Below are 10,177 nucleotides of genomic sequence, written 5' to 3' on the forward strand. Positions count from 1 at the left end.
CAGACTGTTGTGGTTTTCACCGATAAAACCAGTCAGTTGAGTAACGAGTATTCAGTGCGATGAATTGTTATTGTGGAGAAGGACTTGACAGCGTTCAGCTCTTCCATTTGTCACAAATATTAAACTCTCGTTTCGTTTTAAAATTTTATTGCATTTAAAGTGTAAGTAGAAGAATATTATGTAACACGTTTAGATAACACGGATTTATTGGTAGAAAGACTACTTGTCCAGACTGTTGTGGTTTTCACTGATAAAACAAGTCAGTTGATAGTAGTAAATGGGATCGCCGCCACTTGTAGCATCTGGTTATCCTTAACCTTGAAATGGCGTCTTGGATTCAGTTTGTCTTGCGTAGTATGATATCATTTTGTTTTAGCGAGGATATAGGTTTATCTTACTTCTTTGGAGTTATTTTAGTCATAATGTTTCATAATGGCTGGAAAGGATAATAGTATTATGGACATTTGCCATTGTTATATGTTACAAATATAGACCTCTGTATTTCGAGGATTGGACTCTATCCTCTCCATCATACGTCAAAAAGCCTCAATGTATAAGATTAAGCTTACACCAAAACTGTATTACATCTATTACGCATGTGGCGATGCACTCACAGAAGTCGTGGTTACCAACTTAAATACTCGTAAGTCAAGAGCCTCAAATTTACATCTGAGGGTCCAGTGTTACCCGAGCAAGCATCAACCACTAAACACCGCATATTTAAACAACCGTCACTTATTTACGTCATTAAACTCTGGAGCACGTTCCTCTTCTCTCATGAATACCAGTAGTTCTATAAACAGCAGGCCTGCTTGCATTGTGCTGTTACAGAGGACAGACTGTTTAGTTCATATAACGACAAAACAATCATAGTTCTCTGAAATAATTCTCTGTCATTGTGGTCCTCAGTAATTTTTCTCCTTAAAGTATTCTTTGAGACAAATTTTTATTTTGTAACAAAATCTACAATATTACCCTTAAATTTAAAAAAAATCATGATTTTGAATTTAATATTTCATGCATATATTAAGCCTTATTTATTGGCAACATAAAAATATATGAGGACACATTTGAATTTATATTTATCGGTGGTGCCATTCTTAAGTAACCATTACATTGTAGCCTATATATATATATATATATATATATATGTTTGGAACCTCAGCACTTGCTGGTCCAGGAGCGTAAATCGTGCGTACCTTGTTGGTCATCGCGCCTCATGCTGGTCCGGGCCTTGAACGTGTTGGTCCGGACCCGCAAGTTACGAGGCTCTGTATAGAGCGTGTAACATCCTGGACCAAGAAGTGCTACCTTGCCTGTAAAGTTCATTTGATTGTACAGTAGCTCGCCTAGCGTGAGTATAACGAACTAAATACTCGAATGAGGGGAAATCCCCCACCATTCTCGGACCAAGATTTGCCGGGTTTCTGTACAGGGCATACTGTCGAACATTGAATAAAGTGCTTTTTCAAATCAAATCAAATCAGTCTTTATTGCCTTTTAACAGCGCATACAATATTGTATAGAAGCAGTCTGTATTAGCCAAATGTATTAGCCTATCTACTCATTCACACACAATTATAACATACAAAAAGTCCCTCATCCAGACAAACATGCAATGGCTAATCGGATCCTGTTAAAACGTGTTTCCATTTTAATTGTCTATTTACGGGCGGCTTTCTTTCCATGAACTCACATACCGTGTCAAAAGCACCTGACACCAATAGGCATTGAAAGACGAGATTCAAATTCTTTGGTTACTGCCAATGTTTTAAAATCCTCAGAGAGCCTATTAATCAACCTAACACCAGCCTGCGATGGCAAATTTATGAGACGCCACCGTTCGATGTGGTTGACTGCGATAGTTGTCCCTGCCTCTTGTCTCATACTGGTGAATGTTCCTTCCCTGAGCCAATGTGCTCTTTGATTTACAGAACACAGCCACCTCGAAGATGTAGAGGCAGGGCAAGGTCAGTAAACCAAGCTCCCTGAAGGCATCCCTGCACGACTCTCTTCTCTTTAATTTTGAAATGATTCGTACACAGTTTTGTTGTTTGCACAGTTTACCCCAGAGTCTTACTCCATATGCAAGGTGCGGATAAAACAAGGGCAAAATAAGCCATTCTCAGAATGTCGTGAGAACAGTGTTTTGCCAGATTCCGCAAAGGCATACAAACCTGAAGTTACTCTGGAACAAACACTTTCAACATGAATTGTCCCCAGGTTCAGACCTCGATCTAGGGTGGAATTTGATGGAGTCAGATTCCTCTAAGAGTTTGTCATCTACCAGGACAGCAGGTCGTGCACTACCTTCACGCTGTCTCAGACAAAAATCAATTGTGTTTGATTTTGAGCTGTTTGTTTTTAAATTGATTTCCGAAAAAATTGGATGCATGAATTCACTGTGACAAATAAATTAATTTCAAGCTTCTGCAAAGAATTTGCAGTAACGCAGAGAGTCGTATCGTCAGCATATTGAATCACCTTTCCATTCTGAACCGATGAGTTTAAATTGTTAACGTAAATAGTAAAAAGCACTGGCCCATGGATCGATCCATGAGGGACCATTTGCCATTTTTCAATTTTCCTGACATGGCATTTGAGATCTGCACGCACTGGTCTCTATCCTTATGTAGTAGGACGAGATCCACCTGTGTGGTAGACCCCGTATTCTTCATGTCGCTAACTGATGCATCAGTGTCAAAAGCCTTAGAAAGATCGAGAAATATGCTGAGCACCTTATCCCGTCTCTCAAAACCATCGACAACAATATCCACAAGACTTGAAACCGCATCAATTGTTGATTTGTTTTTATGGAAGCCGAATTTTTTCAGGACACAGTATATCAAATCTTTCTCCTATGTATGTCAAAACTCCAGATAGAAATGAGGAGTTTACCACTTTTTTAGTGGAGTCAAGATACGCTTGGGAGCATTTTTTTTGACTAGCCACATGGACATACCACTGTTGTTTACAAGATTTCTTTTAATTTATTTTTTGCACAATACCAGCCATCTCAGCCTTATCGACAGGGGTCAAGATCATAGACGATACCGGTTTCTCTACCAAGGTTGCGGGAGAGGGTTTCAGTGAAGCACTCATCACACGAAACCAACTGAGGCAAAATACTAGTTAAATTTGTCAGCAATTTTTTGAGGATCATCTATAAGTTGGTTTTCAACGAGCAGTAAACATTGTTTTGATTTTTTGTATTGGATGTTCTCGTTTTACGAATTAATTTTCCATGCTGTTTTTGAAAAGTTCTCGGTATTCTTTAATAGTTTGTTTTAATTCATAGGCTTTAGCAGCTTTTATAACTTTCTTATATATTCTTCTATAATTTTTGAAAAATCTTTGAAAATTTTTATTTGTTTGTATTAATAAAAATTGAGTGGTAAAATTTGAGTTTTTCACGAGATGTGAGAATACCTTGTGTAACCCAAGTATTCTTATGTCACTTACTGCGTACTTCCAAATTTTCTGTAAGGACATGAAATATTTTAAATAATAGAGAAAGCGTTCATTAAAAGCAGTGTAAACTTTATTTGGACACTGAATGTTATTTAAAAAATTTCCAACTTTCTCGCTTAAGGTGAATAAATTAACAAGTTAATATTTTGAGGGTTTAGAGCTCTTTGGACCGTATATTCTGCAAGCCTAGTCACCGGATCAAGTCCATTAATCAATCTCCTGAGCGAAGTGATCAGAGATGGCAGGATTGAACACGACAACGTCAACTTTCGGGATGTTGGTGATAACGTTGTCGATGGTTGTAACTCGTCGTGGCACATACTCGTGTAGGAGAGTTCACTGACCAATTTAGACCAAAAGCTTGAAGAATATCACGCAGCCAGCCGCCGAGTGTGGGGGTCGGGGTGGTCCAGTGCGTTTATATTTAAATCGCCAATTAAGAGAAATAGTTGATTGGATTGGATTAAGAGAAAACAAAAATTGGTTAGCAGGCTCTCTGGTTTTCCAAAAAAGGATGAAATAAAACTTCGGTTGTTGTTTGGACGGTATATTTCAACAATATTAACTTTTTCGGATGAATTTAAATTTATATTATTACCAGCAGATATTATATTATTGACCTCAAAAATCAAATTCTAGAGTATGAATTACTTAATTTTTTTCAAATTTCAAGGGGATTTTTACAAAGATTGCCACACCACCTCCCTTAAAATTGGAACGAAGGAAAATATGTGCCAATTCATGATTTTGCATTTTTTTAAATGCTGATTGGTTGTAAAACAGTGTTCCGATATTACAATAATATCAGGTTTTTCGCTCATCGCACATTGAGGTCCAACTCTTCTAACTTATTGGTAGCGGATTGAGCATTTAGGTGAATAATTTTGAATTTCGAAATTTTATGAAAATTTTGAGTGGTTTCTGAAAACGTGTTTCTGAATAAATAACGGGATCTGATACCCCTCTCTCGTTTTACATTCGTTATAGGCCTCTTCGTTTTTTTTGACAGGAAAGCGTAATATTGTTTTCGTCAGGTTTTATGGGCGAAGTAGCTTTGATGAAGTGTTATGCTGCATGAGACGGTTCTGGGCAGGACTGGCGAGCGACTCACAGGTTGTCAGGCAGCAGCAGGTGAGGCAGCGGGCACTAGGCAGTGTTAGAGACAACTCAGGTGCAGCAGGCGGTCCGGACAGCAGAAACCAAGCCCTCCACTATCATTTCGACCAGCAGCTCTTTACCCCGCAATTGCAGATCCGTGTGAACAGTTTCTTCCGATATCATTTGATATCGAGGAGCATTGAGGTTTGAGTGTCTCACGCATAGCTCCTCTATGTAGTAGTTGGCGAGAATGGTCCGTTGGGTTCACAGGATAGCTAACGAGCAGATCGTGAAGATAAGGGATCATTGCCAAGATGACATCGGCCGAACTCAGTCGAACGGTGACTCTTTCTTCCAGGCGATTATAGATGTTGGTGTGGACTCACCGGCAGCGATGTCGTTTGGTTCTGGCGAGCAGGATGAAGCAGCTAGAGGGAGGCGAGGGGGCTGCTGGACGTTACATTCAGGAGTTTGGCCCCAGGCTTACATATGCCAGTCACTTTGGCAGCCGATGAGACGCGGCGCTGCACAATGCAGGCCAGGAAACGGGTATTACTGTCACCCTCGATCACAACATTCCTGAAGGAAAGCAACTCTCTTTTAATTTTGCCTTTCAATTTTGGCCTTCTATCAGGAGAAGACTTTGGAGGAGGGTGTTGGCCGGATGGTTTACTATTGTTGCAGGTTATTGTACGGGGATATTTTTGTTTGAGCTGCATTAGTGGTTGCGATGGTTTTGAGAATGGGTGGTTTTTTCGTTTGTATTTTCTAGAGGTTCAAATCTATTGCTGGTCGTAATAGGAACATATTTTTTATTTTAACAGACAATTCCAATCACCCGTCGCCTGAGAGTAGCCACAGGAACACACCCTGGACCTCCCTCTCGGCCCGTAGACATTCAATCTCTGCCTCGAGTACCTGAATAGTTGTCCTCAGATTGGTGACGAGGTCACGAGTCTCGGAGCACTGTGAGACCTGACAGCAGGTGGTCACCGGTGGCTCGCACTGCACAGCGCAGTCTCTTACAGAAGCTCCCGCTGATACTCCGGACAGCGAAGATCTCGCAACAAAAATGTCATTTGTATGCCGAAGAAGCCTTGTGTGCGATTCAATGGAATGATTGACAACCCTCATCAGATCGACATTGAGCTGCCCTTATCTGCTCCTTTAATCTGCAGTTTTTTTTGACGCAAGTTCGTCAGCATCAGAGGGCTCCCGACGAGGCGACAGGCGTAGGCACTTCGAGTGAGTTTTGTAGTAGCGAGCAGGTCAGGTTTTGTTTGCAGCGACAGGGGTCGGTTTCTCTCCCGTAGATGCGTGGAACGCAGTAGTCCTCGCCCGCCGGTGAACTGATCGATGTGGAGGATCTGGATGGAGTGGCGCTCAGCGCAAGGGGTCCGGGGCCAGGCGTGGAGCAGGCAGGCGGCGAGTCAGATGCAGGCGGAGTAGGTGAAGCAGCGTCGGTCGCAGAACCGAGTCCTGGACATCGGTGACAAAAGCGAACGCATGGTGACCTGGGTGTTCGCCGCTGTGTTTTTTTTTATTGCAAACAGTCAGTGCCGTTTATATTTGGATCAGTTTTTAACGATGCACTGCAAATTTTTTCCTAGACATCGCCAGAATACAGGGTTACCCCGGTTTTTGTTTTTTCTATTGTAAATTGCATATTTTTGTCAATAATAAATTAATGAATAAATAAATAAATAGATAAAATGAAAAGTCACGATTATTAAAAGAAACTAAGTAATAAATTTATAAGAAATAAAACTTATTAGATTAACAATAAAAACAGTTTCTCTACAGCAAAAAGGTGCTTCTGTCGTGGGAATCGAACCAATGTGTACTGAGATGCTGTGCCGTGACCCCTACTGATGCTGCCACGCAGGTAGACAAGATGTGGTAGTTACTTCTTGTTCATACGGCTCGTCGCTCTGTGGTTGTGTCAAAAATGGAGTTGCACAGTTTTATTGCAAGTCTAACCTTGCTATTTTTGCGACTAGGTTTAGGGCTAAAAACGCCTTAGGGCTCACTGTAAGGCGTTTATTTATCGGTAACTTAAAAGTGTTCTTCAGTGACTAATTCTAACAAAACGTGTGACGTAAAACCTTGCAAAATTTCGTCTATGCCAGTGCCGCGCTCGTGTGTACTTTCTTGACAGTATAGTTTGATTATCCAGTAGGATATTAATACGTACAGATTCGAAGACACTAATGTTTTCATTTTATAGAGCCCTAAAAGTTAGTTTTGCTTTCAAAAAATTATTTTTCAAAGTTTGTTATTTCACTTTTCATTCTTCATGTATATAAAACGAGTTCAGGTACATTAAATCAGGTATGCTGATCGTCCTGATTTTAATTTCTAACATTCACTCTATTCGCATCAATTTTGAGTGCGGAATTACTAAATATATACCTGAAAACTTATTTTATTTCAGTTTCCTTATTCTATACACCTATTGTTATGTTCATATATGTATTTCTTAATATATGTTACAACCTTTTATCATAAATATGTACATGTTAAAAATTTTTATTTCTGATGATAAATAGGCAGTTTATTAACCATATGAAATACCTTAGATAATTACCGGTTTCTCAGATCAATCTAGACCAGAAATTAGATGAGCTAACCGTTTGTAAAGACAACCTTTCGACACTGCGTTGAAAAACCCAATATCAAATGGTCCTGACGTTTAAAAAAAAAAAAATTAGTTCCTCAAAAATTTAGTTAATTAACTGTAATAAAAATCAATTACTCGAAAAATTGAAAATATGTGGGGAAAATATTTCAAAAACCATGGATATAAACAAAGATAAAGAAAGGATTCCAATTAATTGATCATTTCAAATCAAGGGTCAACGAAAGGTTAAAACTCTACGATGTAAAAGATGAAGCAGATTTATTCCAGAAATATTACGCGAACGTCGGGGACCGCCTAGTCCAGTTTTTCCTGTAACCTGGGTCGTCACGAAAGATACTGAGTACCTGGTGGACGCTTACTTCCGGGTAGAATCTATAACGGGCCCCGAACTCCAGCACGTATTCACGGATATGAAGGGCGGCTCGGCTCCCGGCAGTGATAACATTCTATCTTAATTCCTTTCAAATTTATTTGGCCTATTTAATTTTTCCCTTGCTTCATATAATAAATCAGAATGAGGGCATTTTCCCAATCACTTTCAAACTTGGAAAAGTAATCCCGTTTTATAAAGGATAAAAGTAATGATCATGATTTTGGGCGGACTTTCCAAGTACGTTCATTATTAACAGTAAATATTCATTAAATTTATCTAGATTTAATGAATGTGATTGAATGATAACATATAAAATATATCTTCTTATTGGCCGTTTTTGTATATATGTTTATTCTTTAACGCCTCTGAAACTACTAAGTTGTAACGTATTGACTGTTTACATTTCTTTCAGCGGCAATCCAAAATTTACCCAAATAATTATATTGCTTGTTTTTTTACGGTTTTTAACTATTGAATTATGGTATAAGAGCACAATCATATTTTTAAATTTTTGCTATGACCAATTTTAAAAACGGCGGTTACCCATCCAAGCAGCTGCCACGCTCGGCGTTGCTTGATCCCGAACCGTTACACTGTGCCATTGGGCAAAAGGAAATGTTCGCTGCCACAACTATAAAAAAACTAAGGTTCCTATGGGCTAATAAAACAAATCATAGGATTTAGTTACAAATACTGCTTTATCTAAACAGTGGTTTGCAAGAAGACCTATAATATTTCGTGAAAAAATATCCGTATTGCTTTATAGTACCTTGAGAATGAAAATATTTCCTTCATATCTGAATTTCCTAGTTTAAATGAGGATAAATCACTATAATGGCCATAGTAGGATATTATTAATATTTAGGAGAACAAGATAATTTAGAAAAACACATTTTCCTAAACCAAGCATTTTTCAGACAATAATATATTTGTATGTTAAACTTTTTTATTTTAACCCCTAAATATATTTTAATGACAGGTGGATTTATTACCAAACAATACAAAACTTGGAGATGAACTATATTTCGATATAATTTAGCGTTATGCTCCTTATAAGTATAATGTGTATTTTTGTGCATTCAATAAATTAAGGGAAATCAAGTTATATGAAATCAAAGTTAAGTTTATCCGATTTCTATACAAATATTTCAATATATTTTAATTTTAGATTGTTTTGTTCAAACGCATTTATATAGTTAAAGGACGAAACAAACACGATAATAGCACTCAAGAATCAAGTACTTAATAAAACCAATATCCGTAAAAGATTTAAGGGTATCATAGGGGTAACACGTTCACGGTCAAAATTTGTTCAAAGAACTTTTATAATTACTTTCTTAGAAAGACGGCTGTAGGGTGACTTGAGCAAATTAGCAGTTATACATCAATGAACCGCAGTTTACAGAAGTTGATAATAATGAAGCAATGGGGATTTCCAAAATGGTCATTCCAATGTATGTCCGCTATATTTTTCACTAGACCAGCGGATGTGTTTTTGTTATGGGTGAGAGGCATTACGGTGCAGTAACCATATTAAATAAACCCAAAGTCGCAGTTATTTCCTATGAACGATTCCCTTACGGGGAGATTTGTGTTCATGGAAGGTTTGTGAAATGGCCATATACTCATTTGATCTTTACATTCATGCAAACAATGTTTTGTATAAATAATTTACGGAGTGTTGAATGAGTAGACTGTAGAAAACAAACAACACATGGGCGTTACAATAAATATATCTATTTAAGATATAAAAACATCCTCACTACATGCACAGCACATAGAACGCCATTATGTTTTTATTTAATACTTACTTATGTTAACGAAAGTGATGTATTGCATTTCTCAGTCAACATAATTTGTTTTAGATAAAATATATGTTAAGCGAAACGTACAAACTTTCCTATATGACTATATGACCATTCGTATCCAAAGGAGTATCCAGGAGGCTTTTGGGGTAACCCCCCTCCCCTTATTGATACAAACATTCAAACTAGGCTTATATTTTAACTTACGTTAAACAGAATTTATACTCGTTTGTCAAACAATGAATCAAACTCGTAGTTCAGTTTTTGTTTTTTATTTGTTTCTATATTTTAACTATAACAGCTGACATATAGTAAAAACACAGGACTTGTGCTTTATAATTTTTCTCGGAATGATAAGTCCGTCTGCTACCTCTAGGGGTTGACAGATATAATAAGACACTGTCGCTTATCAAAAGGTGTTTTATAGTTGACCAACATTTAAAAATCAAATAATGAACTTCAACCCTTTGGTAGTGACTTAAAACACACAAAAAGTTACGTAATAAACCCATGTAATTTATTTTATACCATCTTTTAATCAAATATTTACAAAAACCATTATTCCACAAACAACGTAAAGAAATATCATGTTAATCATAATATTATTGTTATCATAATATCTGACTTAAAGTTCGTATATTTTTATTTACTTAAGTTTTTACTTAAATAAAAGAACATATTTTATTTACATCAAATTCCACAAACAATATATAAATAATAGAATAATATTAACAAAATATTATCATAAAGTAAATGTGAAACTCTTAATGATATCAAAATGAACTCGAG

Source organism: Homalodisca vitripennis, chromosome 2 (genome assembly GCF_021130785.1).
Source record: "Homalodisca vitripennis isolate AUS2020 chromosome 2, UT_GWSS_2.1, whole genome shotgun sequence".
Taxonomy (NCBI): domain Eukaryota; kingdom Metazoa; phylum Arthropoda; class Insecta; order Hemiptera; family Cicadellidae; genus Homalodisca; species Homalodisca vitripennis.